This window comes from Corythoichthys intestinalis, chromosome 19 (genome assembly GCF_030265065.1).
Source record: "Corythoichthys intestinalis isolate RoL2023-P3 chromosome 19, ASM3026506v1, whole genome shotgun sequence".
In the NCBI taxonomy this organism is placed as follows: Eukaryota; Metazoa; Chordata; class Actinopteri; order Syngnathiformes; family Syngnathidae; genus Corythoichthys; species Corythoichthys intestinalis.
In genome coordinates this window covers 5,064,120-5,081,603 of record NC_080413.1, presented here as the reverse complement: position 1 = coordinate 5,081,603, position 17,484 = coordinate 5,064,120, and the positions used below count along the sequence as shown (strand labels likewise).

The window sequence follows — 17,484 nt, the reverse complement described above, 5'->3', positions numbered from 1 at the left end:
CAACAGAAGAACAATTGGCTAACTTACAAAGCAAAAGTCCGCTAGCCTAAATGCTATAAAATGCTCATTTCTTTTGACAATGCTCTTAACAAATGTTTCAAACACATATTCCCTCAAACAACAGCTAAATATACCTATAAACTAAACAAAAAATGCATTAAAAAAACATTAGCTCAAACAAAAACTTATTATTATTTTGGTCTCAACAGGGAGCAGCTGGATTCAGCCATGTGAAATTACTTATCATGGAAGTCACTTTAATTAAACGAATACTTGAAGCAGCAAAATTTTAATTCGGGTCTTTTTTTTTGTAATCGAATTACTCGAGTTAGTCGATTAATTGTTGCAGCACTAGTACTTTCTAATGCTTTTATATATATAATCTGTGTAAAATTTCCTCCTGATTTTGTAGACTGTTTGACCTAAAACACAATGACATTTAACATTTTTTCTGCATAACTACGGCGTAAAATCGGAAGTATTGAATATAGCCTCAAATTTTAGCAAAACTAAACTTTTACCTTTTAGTGGGCACTTTTTCATTTGGTTTGGACCCAAGCAACATAAATAAAATGATTACAAGCCAAGAACAATTTTCTTTTATATGATGAAAAGATAACGCATCAATGCGTGTTCAAGGCCTAAGGTCTAAGTAACTAATTCAGTGCCACTGGGGGAGATAGATGTCCAACAGAAAGGACAGGAACAACTATGGTATGGCAGGACATGGTGAGTGCAACATTTTAGCTTATTGGCTAACATTGATGGCAGTCTGCGCCCAAGGGGGAGGACAGGAAATACTACTGTATGACAGGGCAGGATGAGTTTGATATTTCAACTCATTGGCTGCCATTATCGACGACAGACGTCTAAGTAGGAGTACAGGAAGGACGAGGGTACGACAGGGCAGGGTGAGTGCGACATTTTAGCCTACTGGCGAACATTGACTGCTGAAGCTGAGAGCAATGACTAGAGTATGCCAGGGCAGTATGAGTGAATATTTTTTATTTATTTGCTAACATTGGTGACAATAGATATCCAAGTGGGAGTAAAAGAACTATGGTACGACAGGGCAGGGTGAGTGCAACATTTTAGCCTATTGGCTAACATTGAAGGCAATTAATGCTGCAACTATTAATCGATTAACTCTAGTAATTTGATTAGGAAAAAGTTTTGAATCAAATTTTGGTGCTTCGAGCATTCGTTTAATTAGAGTGGCGTTGTATTGGCTTGTTTTGAAAGTGTTTGCATTTAGTTTTATTGCTGGGTGGATACACTGCCCTCTATTGGCAACAGTGAATCACATAACTCATTTACACATGACTGAATCCAGCTGCTCCCTGTTAAGACCAACATAAGGCAAGTTTTTGTTTGAGCTAATGTTTTTTTTAATCCATATGTAATTTAGTATACATGTTAAGAGCATTATAAAACATTGGCATTTTGTAGCATTTTAGCTAGCGGACTTTTGCTATGAATAGTTAGCCAATTGTTCTTTTGTTGTACTTAGATCCTCCTTTATTTTATTGTACCGCTGGAGGCTAAGCTGAAATAATTTATTTTTAAATGAAAGTGCAATTCTGCGTAGTTTGAAGAAACACTTGGGGATTTTTTTATATTCGTATTTAATGTGCTTTTGAAAGTGTAATCTTAGCTAGCCTTTGTTTTACATCTCCTAAAATTAACTAATCAGATTACTCGATTATTCGAATTTACTAGTTGGTGGATTAATCGACTCCTAAAACAATCGATAGCTGCAGCCCTAATGGCAATAGACGCCCAAGTGGGATGACAGGAAAGACTACCGTATGACAGGGTACTGTGAGTGAATCATTTTAATTTTATAGCTAACATTCATGGCAATAGACGCCCAAGGGAGAGGACAGGAAAGACTACCGTATGACAGGGCAGGATGAGTGTGATATTTTAACTCATTGGCTGCCAGTGGCGTTGACAGACATCCGAGTGGGAGTACAGGAATGACCAGGGTATGACAGGGCAAGGTGAGTGCAACATTTTAACTTACTGGCTAGCATTGACTACAAAAGATGCCCATGTGGGAGGACAGAAAAGACAATGATATGACAGGGTAGGATGAGTGCAACATTTTAGCTTATTGGCTAACATTGATAGCAATTAGTGCTGCAAAGATTAATCGACTAACTCGAGTAAAAAAAGCTTTGAATCAAATTTTGCTTTTTTGAGTCTTGGTTTACTTAGTGGCATTGTATTGGTTTATTTTGAAAGTGTTTGCATTTAGTTTGATTTGGGCAGATACACTGCATGGCATAACTTATTTAACATGGCTGAATCCAGGTGCTACCTGTTAAGACCAACATAAGGTAAGTTTTGTTTGAGCTAATGTTTTTGCTGATGCATTTGTAATTTAGTATAAATGTTAAGAGCATTATAAAACAACATTAGCATTTTGTAGCATTTAAGCTAGTGGACTTTTGCTATGAATAGTTAGCCAATTGTTCTTTCGTTGTACTTATATCATCATTTATTTTATTGTACCATTTTTTTGTACCATTTAATGCTCTTTCGAAAGTGCAATCTTAGTATCCTTTGTTTTACATCTCCCAAAATGAACTGATTACTCGATTATTCGAACTAACTAGTTGATGGATTAATCGACTCCTAAAGTAATCGATAGCGGTAGCCCTAATGGCAATTGGGAAGTGGGAGGACAGGAAAGACTAATGTATGACAGGGTAATGTTAGTGTGATATTTCAACTCTGTGGTGGCGACAGACGTCCAAGTGGGAGTACAGGAACGACCAGGGTATGACAGGGGAAGGTGAGTGCGACATTTTAACTTATTGGCTAACATTGACGCCAATATATGCCCAAGTGGGAGGATAGGAAAGACTATGGAATGACAGGGCAGGGTGATTATTTGCTGCCAGCTTTTTTCAGTCCTAATGGATTGAAGGTTTACCACAGTCAATGGCTGCCAAAGAGTTAATGACATGCGCAAAAAAATAAAGAAGTGGAGTCACCAAGTCATGTAACGGTGGGGCGGACGTGCGGGGGGGCTCCCTAGAGGTCAGGAAGCCAGGGAGAAAGGAACGAGGGAGTCTGGAAGATGGGAAGAGGACATCTGGAGAGGAGGAGAGGGAGCTAGAGAAAGAATAGACGGGTGGGAAGAAGGGGGGTAAAACAATAAATGATGGCGGGTAGGAGGAAGAAGATGTAAGGATGCAGATTGGAGGAGGATGAGGAAAAAAAGGGGGAATCATGCATGGAATCAGGGGGCTGAGGGGGGGACTGCTTGGACACATCTGCAGCTCGGATGCACGCCCTGGTCATTTTGGCATCGGGCCCTTCACCACGCTTCATTAGTCTCGCACACACACATGGAGGGAGGGAGCCCAAAATGCTTGAGAAATAATGACATAATCAGCAGCTGTGCCACAGAGCAAGGTGACCAGGGAAGGAAGGAAGGATGGAAGGAAGGAAGGAAGGCGGGCGGGAGGGAGAGTCCCGTTAAGCGATTCAGCATTACAAGCAGCGGCCTCTTTCGTACACAGTCAAATATGCTCATTTCTGCTGCGCAATCACACACGGAACACCACACGGTGAAGAAAAGAGCTGTCAGGACACGTCAAGTGGGGGCCCTCAATAGCCCGAGGCCATTCAGCGAGAAGCAGATGATGCCACTCGCTATTCTTTTACCCAAATCTTGTCATCAAAACAATAAAAAGGCTTAGTAGGGAAGCTTTTGCTTAATTTTCCCCCCATTTATTTATTGTTTTTCATTTTTTACTTTAAAAATACAGGTAGTCCCCGGGTTACGACGTACTCAACCTATGTGATTTCAACTTTACGACGCTGGTGTCCCCAGTTGTTTTTTTTTTTTTTAGTCTTGTAAACAGTACTTCACTGTACCTCACAGTATCTTACTTTTCTTACTTTACTTTAGTTGTATGTGTTTTGTCCTCACTGAACGTGAAGTTGTTTAACTTGAGAGACAGTAAACAAGGCAGTTGTGCTTTTTGAAGCTTTTTACTTAATTCACTTTTGACATTTTGTAAAGCTGTAGCACACATACGTACACTTTTGTTCCAAACGTCACCTATATTAAGCACAAAACACTTGATACAAAACAACTGGTGTTCAAACGCCCATCTCGTCTGATCAATATGTATATATTGGGGCTGGCAAACGATTAAAATTTTGAATGGAGTTAATCACAGCTTGAAAATTAATTAATCTATAAAATATGCCATATTTTTCTGTATATTATTGTTGGAATGGAAAGATAACACACAAGATGGATATATACATTCAACAAACTACATAAGTACTGTATTTGTTTATTATAACAATAAATCAACAAGATGGCATTAACATTAACATTCTGTTAAAGCAATCCATGGATAGAAAGACTTGTAGTTTTTAAAAGATAAATGTTAGTACAAGTTATAGAAATTTTATATTAAAACCCCTCTTAATGTTTTAATAAAATTTGTAAAATTTTCAATCAAAAAATAAACTAGTAGCTCGCCATTGTTGATGTCAATAATTACACAATGCTCAGAGTGCTTAAACCGATAAAATCAGTCGCACCCAAGCGCCAGCAGAGGGCGAAAAAACACCAAAAAACACAAGTGACGAATGCACATGACACTGTGCTGTCATTTTAATCTGTTTGAGCGGGGCATGTGCGTTAATTGCGTCAAATATTGTAACGTGATTAATTAATTACCGCCCGTTAACGCGATAATTTTGACAACCCTAGTATATATATATATATATACCTAATTTGCCTCACACAGTGTTTCTTAACCTTGCTAAAGGTACCAAACCCCACAAGTTTCAGTGGTGCATTCACCGAACTATTCTGAATATCGTAATAAAGCCATTTTCTTACGAATTCAAAAGCTAGCGAGCTAACATCTAAGTGAATTTCTGTTCATATTTTTTCCAGATTCCAAATTTACAACAAATAATGTTGCCTTTTGCTGTAGATTTTCACGCTGGTAAATGAAACTTTTGTTTTCATGTCTATATTCTCATTTTATTGTCGCATCCTTCAATCACATATTATTTTCATGACGTAAAATGCAGCAATTTTTAAAAATGATCGACGCAGTTCACGATATCTGTAGTTCTGTTAAACTTCCTCATACCAAGTGCCAGTCAACCTTCCACTAAGCAAACTGATTTCAACTCCTATCAGATAGAGGGCTAGCAGTTGGAAGAAATTGAATAAAGCCTGTAAATTGAGGGCAAACAAGTTCAAACCCTGGTCTAAAACACCATGTTGCCTAGATTTAGTGAACATAAAAAGTAGGGCTCTGCATTTCTTGACTTTCACCGAACCCCTGAGGCTTAGTCACCAACCCCCTGGCCTGTTCCACTGGCCTAACAAACGGCCGCTAGCTTAAATGCTACGAATTCTGATGTATTGAAATTCTCATAGCAAATCGCTCACACATAGCTCCACAAACTGTAGCTGTAAACTTAATTACAAATACCTACACAAACATATATTAGCTGAAACAACTTACAGCCTTATCTAGGCCAAATCATAGCACAGCTGTGCTTTATCAATGTCAGAAGAGCCACCAGAGGGCAGTGTATCCTCCATCATTAAACAAACTGCAATACTTTGGTCCTTTTTGGAAAGTTATTTTGGGAGTCGGGTCCTAAAAGGGCTAATTCCGACTTACGTGGAAATTCGGGTTACGTTGGACTACCTGTATTTAATCAACTTTTTGTGCTTTTGAACTTGACGTCCCAACGGTCAAAGGTATGATTGCAGTGAATTTTCTACATGATTCAAACATAAATTTATGAAAACCACTTTCCTAAGTTTTGTCAAACATTTTTTGTAGTCATTTATTCTTATAAAAAAGTAAATATTTTAGCTTATTTTGTATGTATAAATTTGCAGTCATTAAGAAAATGTCATTCCATATAATTAAAAGAATTGTGTTTAAAATAATATCCTTGCCATCGCTCGCTTTAAATTTTTATCATTTTTGTTTATATATATATATATATATATATATTTTATATTTTTGCTTCATCTGCAACCATTTTTCAAAAAAACAAAACAAAACAAAAAAAAAAACGTTTTAACACACAAAAAAGATGCAATATTATTAATATATTTTGTTGCATTTTTATTATTTTTTTCGTTTATTTTAAACTAATGTCATCTTGGTGGCCTTATGGCAAGATTATAGTGAATCTCCCATACAATTCAAACACATTTAAAAGATTTACAAGCACTTTTAAAAAATATGTTTTTAACTAATTCATTGGCTGTAAATTGTTATATTGCCTGTCTACATATGTTGCTGCACTCCAAAATCCACTCCGTAATCTAACACAATTGCTAACTAGAGATGTCTCGGTCCAATCACGTCATTTTCAAAGTATCGGAATCGGCAAAAAATTATCGGACATGCCTTTTTTCAATATATATATATATTTTTTAATTAAATCGTTTCCTAATTGTATTTAATGTTACAGACAAAATGTCTTACACTCATCCAGAGTCTTTAATTTTGGCTTAAAGTAGGGCTATCAAATTAATCACGTTAACGGCGGTAATTAATTTTTTTTAATTAATCACGTTAAAATATTTAACGCAATTAACACATGCGCTGCACGACCCACTCACGCATTGTCGCGTTTAATCTTTAATGGCGCCGATTTAGCTATACATAGAGCTAAAAGGCAATGTAAAATGAGTGAATTTTGGCAGTCTTTGGAGCCTTTTTTTAATTGGCTAAAGCCTTAAAATCCCTCTCTCAACAATTAGAAATATCGTGGGAAAGCAATGTGGGGACGAAAGGTAGTAGTTGATCTTTTTCTTTACACCCTATGTTATTTCCCAATGCAGAGAAGATATATCAATTGGTGCCACTACGCACAGTCATGGTTGCACTTCCCATCATGCATTTGGGCAGAACAGTTAAATGGCTACAGTATCATTTACTGAAAGCTCAACAAATACACTAGATGGCAATATTTAGCCACAATATACAAAGTCACATTTATCCTTTAAGAATTACAAGTCTTTCTATCCGTGGATCCCTCTCACGGAAAGAATGTTAAAAATGTAAATGCCATCTTGAGGATTTATTGTCATAATAAACAAATACAGTACTTAAGTACTGTATGTTGAATGTATATATTCGTCCCAGTTTTATTAATTTTTTTCTTAATGCATTGCCAAAATGTATATGATGGGAAAAAATTATCGGGAATGATTGGAATTGAATCGGGAGTAAGAAAAAAAAAAAAAGCAATCGGATCGGGAAATATCGGGATCGGCAGATACTCAAACTAAAACGATCGGGATCGGATCGGGAGCAAAAAAACATGATCGGAACAACCCTACTGCTAACCATTTCAAACTGCTGTTGCTGTAACTCTTTGGCTGCCATTGACGACGATAGACGTCCAATCTATTTGAATCCAGTCAAGTTTTTCACCCCCAAGAGTGATGTTTTGTTTAGTGCACCTTTTTCAAGGTGAGCCATCGCCCAGAGGAGATATATTAGGTGCATATAAAGTATATATACATCCCGAAATACGTATGCCGGTGGCATATTGAATTGTTTTTATTTTTGGAAGCTCTGAACTTAAATCTATAGCATTTTCTTATTCATCTCCCAAGGTTTTATCTTCTTTTTTTGTCTTCGAGCCTTCAGACAAAACATCTCGGTACACGCCTGCAGAGTCTATATATGTTAACGTTGATGCATCTTCCATCCTCCTTGCGCTCCCTCTGCAACCGCCGCAACCTTTTCACCTCCGATTCTCCGAGGTCAAACTTTGGTCAAAGACGAACGCCCCCTTTGCACACGCAGACGCGCACCGTGTCCTTATTCGGTGACATCCCCCCACCTCGGAATGGGAGAGCGGGAGCGGAGAAAACGGGCGTCGGAACAAATGGAGCCTCAAGAGGGACGTGAAGAGGGAGGTTCGGGGGGGAAGGAGAGGTGAACCGCACAATGCACCGGGGCATGGCGGTTGGACAGACAGCATCTGCTCTTGGCTCCCCCGTAATGGATGGAGAAGGGGTAGATGGGAAAGGGGAACGTAGGACAGGTGGAGGAAGTGGTGAGCATCAGAGGAGTTAGCAAGTCGAGACGCAATGCTAATGCTCTAACTTGGACAAAGTAGCAGTGCAAACGTAATACATTGGCAATGAATGAGTTAACTCATTGGCTGCCATTGACAACGCTAGATGGCCAGTGCATTTTGACTGGAAAGGTTGGCAGCAATCGAATAAAGTCACTGGCTGTCAATTAGTCAAACACTATGAAACTAGATAGAACGGACTTCCGACTAAACAGCCAAATTCAACCTTTTTGACCTTTTAACTTCTTGACCCCAAAATTGAATCACTTCTTCTGTTTCATATTGTAAACATATCCTTCAATTGATAATCCCTTAGCTTGTTCTTGAGTTATCTCCAACACAAAAAATTAGGGTTGTCCTGATCATGTTTTTTTGCTCCCGATCCGATCCAGATCGTTTTAGTTTGAGTATCTGCCGATCCTGATATTTCCCGACCCGATTGCTTTTTTTTTGCTCCCGATTCAATTCCAATCATTCCCGATAATTTTTCCCGATCATATACACGTAAAAATGTGTCATCATATCATAAAAACGTAATGCACGAAAAACGTGCAGATTTTGAACGTAACGTACGGCGTACACATCTTTCAACTATCAGTGGTCAGGGCGAAACTACAGTGCCTTGCAAAAGTATTCGGCCCCCTTGAACCTTGCAACCTTTCGCCACATTTCAGGCTTCAAACATAAAGATATAAAATTTTAATTTTTTGTCAAGAATCAACAACAAGTGGGACACAATCGTGAAGTGGAACAAAATTTATTGGATAATTTAAACTTTTTTTAACAAATAAAAAACTGAAAAGTGGGGCGTGCAATATTATTCGGCCCCCTTGCGTTAATACTTTGTAGCGCCACCTTTTGCTCCAATTACAGCTGCAAGTCGCTTGGGGTATGTTTGTATCAGTTTTGCACATCGAGAGACTGACATTCTTGCCCATTCTTCCTTGCAAAACAGCTCGAGCTCAGTGAGGTTGGATGGAGAGTGTTTGTGAACAGCAGTCTTCAGGTCTGGACTTTGACTTGGCCATTCTAACACCTGGATACGTTTATTTTTCAACCATTCCATTGTAGATTTGGCTTTATGTTTTGGATCCTTGTCCTGTTGGAAGATAAATCTCCGTCCCAGTCTCAGGTCTTGTGCAGATACCAACAGGTTTTCTTCCAGAATGTTCCTGTATTTGGCTGCATCCATCTTCCAGTCAATTTTAACCATCTTCCCTGTCCCTGCTGAAGAAAAGCAGGCCCAAACCATGATGCTGCCACCACCATGTTTGACAGTGGAGATGGTGTGTTCAGGGTGATGAGCTGTGTTGCTTTTACGCCAAACATATCGTTTTGCATTGTGGCCAAAAAGTTCAATTTTGGTTTCATCTGACCAGAGCACCTTCATCCACATGTTTGGTGTGTCTCCCAGGTGGCTTGTGGCAAACTTTAAACGAGACTTTTATGGATATCTTTGAGAGATGGCTTTCTTCTTGCCACTCTTCCATAAAGGCCCGATTTGTGCAGTGTACGACTGATTGTTGTCCTATGGACAGACTCTCCCACCTCAGCTGTAGATCTCTGCAGTTCATCCAGAGTGATCATGGGCCTCTTGGCTGCATCTCTGATCAGTTTTGTCCTTGTATGAGAAGAAAGTTTGGAAGGACGGCCGGGTCTTGGTAGATTTGCAGTGGTCTGATGCTCCTTCCATTTCAATATGATGGCTTGCACAGTGCTCCTTGAGATGTCTAAAGCTTGGGAAATCTTTTTGTATCCAAATCCGGCTTTAAACTTCTCCACAACAGTATCTCGGACCTGCCTGGTGTGTTCCTTGGTTTTCATAATGCTCTCTGCACTTTAAACAGAACCCTGAGACTATCACAGAGCAGGTGCATTTATACGGAGACTTGATTACACACAGGTGGATTCTGTTTATCATCATCGGTCATTTAGGACAACATTGGATCATTCAGAGATCCTCACTGAACTTCTGGAGTGAGTTTGCTGCACTGAAAGTAAAGGGGCCGAATAATATTGCACGCCCCACTTTTCAGTTTTTTATTTGTTAAAAAAGTTTAAATTATCCAATAAATGTTGTTCCACTTCACGATTGTGTCCCACTTGTTGTTGATTCTTGACAAAAAAATTAAATTTCATATCTTTATGTTTGAAGCCTGAAATGTGGCGAAAGGTTGCAAGATTCAAGGGGGCCGAATACTTTTGCAAGGCACTGTATAAGTTGCACCCCTGGCCAAACTATGAAAACTGCGACTTATAGTCCAAAAAATATGGTCGTCAATAACTTTAACAGGTGAACTTAACTTGAACTTTTCTACCTAATTTCAGTACTTTTTAGTCGCAAGGAACTTTCTCAGCAGGTGTTTGATTTCTGAATATTTCATACCGAATAACCGAAGCGGAATTACACGTGGTTCCACCTTGTGCTAAAAAAACAAGTCGGACACCACCGAGTTGGTTTGCCCGAAATGTGCACAAAAGAGGAAGAAGGGAAACTCGAAACCTGGCTGCGTGTCACCACTTTCGCCGGTATCGCCCTGTCTCAAAGAGATCACAGCAACTTCCTCTTTTAAATGTCCCGCGTGCACGCGCGTTTGTGTGTGTTGCGCGCGCGATTGAGGAAACTTGGCCTGCTTCGGCCTATGGAAATTTGAGAGTTTCCCAGAGCCATCATAAAACTGTCTTTTTATCAGACCCCCCTTAGCCCCTCCTAGCCATTACCAGGTCACACACATTCCTGTCTCATGAAAGATGATGTGTGTTGTCATTGGGGGTTCAAACAGACAGACGGGAAAGAAACGGAGGGGGGTACGAAAAGAAAAAGGGACGCTAAGCGCTAGTTTTCGCTGGACATGAAAGCGCCGCTCGCTCAAAGTCAAGGCTTTTTCGTCAGAAGGCCGCACTTTGATGGCGGCGGACGCAGCGAATGAGAAAGCTGAGAAGAAAGGGAAGAAGAGAGGAGGGAGGAGCGGGGCCGGTGGAGAAAAGGGGGAAAAGTAGGTAATTAACGGCGAGCTCTTTTAATTACCGGCTAGTGTTCATTGTGCCAGAAGGAATGTGACAATTATGCCATTAAAACTTTCCTAATAGGAGGAGAAGGCGAGGCAGGGGGAAGACATGCGAGAGGAGGATGAAAGAATGAAAGCAGAGAGGCGACGCACGGACGGACGGAAGGAAGAGAACGGAGGGAGCGAGCGAGGGAGGGAGGGTTATGAAAGGAGAAGAGGAAACAATCGCCACAAAAGAGAAGCTGGGAGGGAAGATGGGGAGCGTATTAGGCCAACACAGTGACAGAACAGATTAGCATCAAACAAGAAAGGCCACGGACGTGCGTGCGTGCGTGTGTGTGTGCGTGTGTGAATTTGTGTCTACTACTGAAACAGAGGACATATTCATTCCAAAGACGCCACCAAGGTGGATGGAACTTTGATGATGCGCAATCTGAAAAGTACTCCTGGGCGATTCGATGATATACAGTGTGTCAATATCATGAAAACGATTGTAAACAGCCACTAGACAAACAGGTGTGTCATTAGGCACCACATAACACAAACTCATGATGCATGAAAAAACTGTCCATGAAAACTGATCAGTTATAAGGGGGTGAACACGTCGAAACAAAATGGGTATCATAAGGCACCACTCTAAACAAACCCATGGTGCGTAAACTGTTCAAAATTAATCTGTTATTAGAGGGATGTACACAGGCAGTGAAAAAAATGGGCGTCATAAGGTAACATAACACAAACTCAAGGTGCAAAAATAAAACGGCTCATGAAATACCGTATTGGCTCGAATATAAGACGGCCCTGATTATAAGACGACCCCCTCTTTTTCAAGACTCAAGTTTGAAAAAAGACTCTTTGAACGCCAAATTTTCATACAGAAAATAATTACAGTACATCTGAAACAAATGATTATAACAATAAATTTGAGAAAAAAAACATGTTATTTTGCCTCATTCAAATCTTAATATCTGAACATTTAAATATGTAAACTAAAGTGCAGTCACATTCGTAAATGAATGGCTTCTGGTTTCTGAAATGTAAACAAACTAATCTATTGTGATAAAACAACAAAATTGCAATAACTGCATTAACCATCAAAGCGAGGTCTAACTGTAACTAGTCTTGAAACAAATCTGAATAAGGAAAAACATTGCAATAAAATAATGCAAACTGGTTAAACTTGAGAGTAGCTGAGATCTATCATGACAGAACATTGCTTAAATGATATCTGGCGCCATCTAGCATTGTGAATGGGTATAATGTCAGTTTTTTTCAGTTAAAAAATTTTTTTTTTGGAGTCTTATTTCAATGCAAAAAACACCATCTTATATTCGGGCCAATCCGGTAAATCAATTATGAGGTAGATAAATGCACATAACGCCTACGACAAAAAAATTGGGTGTCATAAGGCACCACATGACACAAACCCATGGTGCATGAAAAAAACGCCATGAACATTTTTCCATTATGAAGAGGGTGAACATGCATAGCGAATACTACTACTACAACTGCAAAAAAAACAGTCAACAGGCACCACACAACACAAATTTAGGGTGCATTAATGAAAACGTTCATGAAAATGAAGATTTTGTGGGAATGATGAATGCACATCGTGACTACTACTTAATAATAATTTAAAAAATGGGTGTCATAATGCACCACCCGACACAAACTAAAGGTGCATAAATAAAACAGATCACGAAATAAGTCAATTATGAGGTAGATGAATGCACATAACGGCTACTACAAAACAATTGGGTGTCGTAAGACGCCACATGACACAAACTAATGGTGCATGAAATAAAACTCCATGATAATTTATTAATTATGAGGGGGTGAACACACATAGCAACTATTTCTACTACTACAAAAAACAATGGTGTCATGAGGCACCACACAACACAAACTTATGGTGCATAAATGAGTTTACGAAAATGAGTCGTTATGAGAATGGTGAATGCACAGTGAGTACTACACACACACACACACACACAAAAAAACTGGGATCTCTAACTAGCGGTTAGCTAACACAGCAATTACTACAAAAAAATGAGTGTCTTAAAGCACTATACGACACAAACTAAAGGTGTATGAATAAAACTGTTCATGAAAATGAATCAATTATGTGGTGAACACGCATAGCGACTACTAAAAAAATGGGCGTTGTAAGGCACCACACGACACAAACTAATGGTGCATGAAAAAAACTGTCCATGAAAATTGATCAATTATGAGGGGGTGAACACACATAGTGACTATTAATACTACAAAAAAGTGTCATAAGGCACTGCACAACACAAACCAAGGTGCATAAATGATTTTAAAAAAAAAAGAATGTTATGATAATAGTGAAGGCACATAGCTACTACTACAAAAAATGGCTGTCATAAGGCACCACATTACACAAACTCATGGTGCATGGAAAAACTGTCAATAAAAATATCTTTTATGAGAAGGTGAACACCCGTAGCGACGACTAATACTAAACAAAACGGGTGTCATAAGGCACCGCTCTAAACAAACCCACGGTGCATAAATAAACTGTTCATGGAAATTAATCAGTTTTTAGGGGGATGTAAGCACACAGTGACGACTTCAAAAAAAATGTGGTGTGATAAGGCACCACATGACACAAACCCATGGTATGTGAATTAAACAGTTCATGAAAATGAATCAATTATGGAGGACATGAACACACATAGTGACTACTACTAGTACTACACTACAAAAAAAACTGGGGTCTCTAAGTAGCGGTTGGCTAACACATAGCGACTACTACTATAAAAAATAGGTGTCATAAGGCACCACGCGACACAAACTAATGGTGCTTGGAAAAAAAACTCCATTGAAATTGATCAATTATGAAGGGGTGAACACACATAGTGACTATTACTACTACAAAAAACAAGTGTCATAAGGCACCACACAACGCAAACTCAAGGAGTTTGTGAAAAATAATCAGTTATGAGAGTGGTGAATGCACATAGCGACTACTACTAAAAAATAAATAAATAAATAAATAAATACAGTGCCCTCCATAATTATTGGCACCCCTGAAAAAGATGTGTTTTTTAGCTTCTAATTTTTAAAAAAATTCAAATAATATGGGACCTTAATGGGAAAAAAAGAGAAAAATCCAACCTTCAATACAAGTGCATTCATTCAGTGGGGAAAAAAATCCCACATAAAGGAAAAAATATTTGACATCAAATAATGTGTGTCACAATTATTAACACCCCTGGTGTTAATACTTTGTACAACCCCCTTTTGCCAACAAAACAAGATCTGGGGACTGAGATGTCCATGGGAGGAGCTTGAGTTTGTGTCTGGTGAACCATTTCTGTGTAGATTTGGCTATATATTTAGGGTCATTGTCTTGCTGAAAGACCCAGTGACGACCCATCTTCAGCTTTCGGGCAGAGGGCAGCAGATTTTGATTGAAAATGTCCTGGTATTTCAAAGCATTCATGATGCCATGCACCCTAACAAGGTTCCCAGGGCCTTTGGAAGTGAAACAGCCCCACAGCATCACTGGTACGTGAATAAAACAGTTCATGAAAATGAATCAATTATGAAGGACATGAACACAAATAGCGACTACTATTAGTACTACACTACAAAAAAAAAACTGTGGTCTCTAAATAGTGGCTAGCTAACACATAGTGACTACTACTAAAAACAATTAGGTGTCATAAGGCACCACACGACACAAACTAATGGTGCTTGATAAAAAAAACTCAATTGAAATTGATCAATTATGAAGGGGTGAACACACATAGTGACTATTACTACGACAAAAAACAAGTGTCATAAGGCACCGCACAACGCAAACTCAAGGTGCATAAATGAGAGTTTGTGAAAAAGAATGTTATGAGAATGGCGAATGCACATAGCGACTACTACTAAAAAAAAAAAAATTTTTTTAAATTGGGCGTCATAAGGCACCACATGACGCAAACTCATGGTGCATGGAAAAAACTGTCCATAAAAATGTATCTTTTATGAGAAGGTGAACACCCATAACAACGACTAATACTAAACAAAACAGGTGTCATATAAGGCACCACTCTAACAAACCCATGGTGCACAAATAAACTGTTCTTGAAAACTAATCAGTTTTTAGGGGGATGTAAGCACACAGTGACTACTACAATAAAAAAATCTGTGGTGTGATAAGGCACCACAAGACACAAACCCATGGTGCGTGAATAAAGCAGATCCTGAAAATGAATCAATTATGAAGTAGGTGAATACACATAGCGACTACTACTACTACTACTAATACTACTTCACTACACAAAAAAAACTGGGGTCTCTAACTAGCGGTTGGCTAACACGTAGCGACTACTACTGAAAAAATGGGTGTCATAAGGCACCATATGGCACAAACTCATGGTGCATAAAAATTTGTCCATGAAAATTTATCAACTATGAGGGGGTGAACAGAACTACTTCTACATCTTCTGTATCATCATCTTCTATACTTCTACAGTCTGTCATTATCATATAAAATGGCCCATATTTTGATATGATTTTTTTTTTTTTTTCCATATCGCCCAGAACTATGGCAAAAGTAAACTTGCATGTGTTTGTGTGTGTGCTGAATATGCGTAGGTTCTCGTTTCAAGTGGAGGTGCAGGCAGGTAGGGGAGGAACAGAAGGAGGAGGTGTAAGAGAAAGGGGAGCGATCCACCGAAAAATGGCCTTGGGGGCATCCCGATCCACACATCCAGTCATCTCCGTCCATCTCCACAGTTCCTCTATGACTCACAGGTAAAAAAGCACACTTAAGAGTGTAAGACGCGGCTTTGCTAACAACACACACACACGTGAGTCCCACACAAAACCCACGCTCGTGGTCACAAACACACAAACAACGCCCACGCGCACAACAAAAGGCCACGCAAACATTGTGAGGCTCTCTTCTGTGCTGTTGGAATTTGCATGGCTGGGCAAATTTTTCCTCACGTTGGCCTCTAATCAGCTCGCGTATCTGTCAGACACCTGCCCGCCTGCGTCAAAAAAGCCTTAATATGCAAAACGGCGCCCGACCGGGCCTTGCGTGCCCCCCCGCCCGCACCTTAGACACACAGAACGCCAAAGACTTATTCACCTGTCGTTGCCCTTTCTAGCAAATGTTCACATTTATGTATGCAAATGGAGGAAAGCCGTTCCGCTTCGGTTGGTTTTTAAGACGTGCGGTGATAATTTAGCATAACGCGATTCAATTTTTTAGGAAATTTCACAGGAAGAATTGGTGTATGGACAAGACTTCCAAACCTCTGACTTGGACTTGAAGGCTCTAATAAGCCACAATTGTTCTCTTTTACGAAAATGCTATGAGAAACATAAAATATTGCCATTGATTTAAAAATCTATAATATTTAGTACATGTTTTGACCTACGGAGGGCACCATTTTATTATGCGCGCAATGGACACTCGGGGTGATGACGTTGTTTCACTGTCACCAGACGAACACTATCCGTGTTCTGCAATTGGATCGGATAAAAGTTGGGCTGTCAAACGATTAAAATTTTTAATCGAGTTAATTACAGCTTAAAAATGAATTGTAATTAATCGCAATTCAAACCATCTATAAAACATGCCATATTTTTCTGTAAATGATTGTTGGAATGGAAAAATAAAACACAAGATGGATATATACGTTCAACATACGAAACATAATTACTGTATTTGTTTATTATAACAATAAATCAACAAGATGGCATTAACATTATTAACATTGTTAAAACGATCCATGGATAGAAAGGCTTGTAGTTCTTAAAAGATGAATGTTAGTACAAGTTATAGAAATTTTATATTAAAACACCTCTCAATGTTTTCGTTTAAAAAATTTTTTAAAAACTTTTCAATCAAAAAATAAGCTAGTAGCCCGCCATTGTTGATGTCAACAATTACACAATGCTCATGGGTTCTTAAGCCCATAAAATCAGTCGCACCCAAGCGCCAGCAGAGGGCGACAAAACTCCCAAAAAAACACAAGTAACAAGTTGGCTTTGCACTGTGCTGTCATTTTAATCTGTTTGAGCGGGGCATGTGCGTTAATTGCGTCAAATATTTTAACGTGATTAATTTAAAAAGTTCATTACTGCCCGTTAACGCGATAATTTTGACAGCCCTAGATAAAAGCGGCGAGTACTTACTATATATGTGTTTTTATTGTCTTTTATTACTTGTTCATTGCCTCAAAATTCTTTTTGCATGTGTTTGCTTCTCATACTTTTAAGCGTACAATGAGTTGCTACAGCAACCGTTTGACAAGTCAAATGATGATTGGCGCATGTGGTGCTTTGAAGCTTCGGCATCTATTGCTATTAAACGTCTGTCAGTCATCGTTACCTGACCAAC

At 39.0% G+C, this 17,484-nt stretch overlaps 1 protein-coding gene and 1 long non-coding RNA gene across 3 annotated transcripts in view; one reads left to right on the top strand and one right to left on the bottom strand.

Annotated features, from left to right (window-relative positions):
• The window catches only part of LOC130908018 (prospero homeobox protein 1-like), an 84,964-nt gene that overhangs the window by 27,697 nt on the left and 39,783 nt on the right, over nucleotides 1–17,484 (bottom strand). The gene's annotated exons all lie outside the window — the stretch shown is intronic.
• LOC130908022 (uncharacterized) overlaps nucleotides 1–17,484 on the top strand; it is a 101,164-nt gene that overhangs the window by 81,427 nt on the left and 2,253 nt on the right. The window contains exon 4 of the long non-coding RNA XR_009061563.1: nucleotides 15,729–15,887. This is a non-coding gene — a long non-coding RNA (uncharacterized LOC130908022). The remainder of the gene's footprint in view (nucleotides 1–15,728; nucleotides 15,888–17,484) is intronic.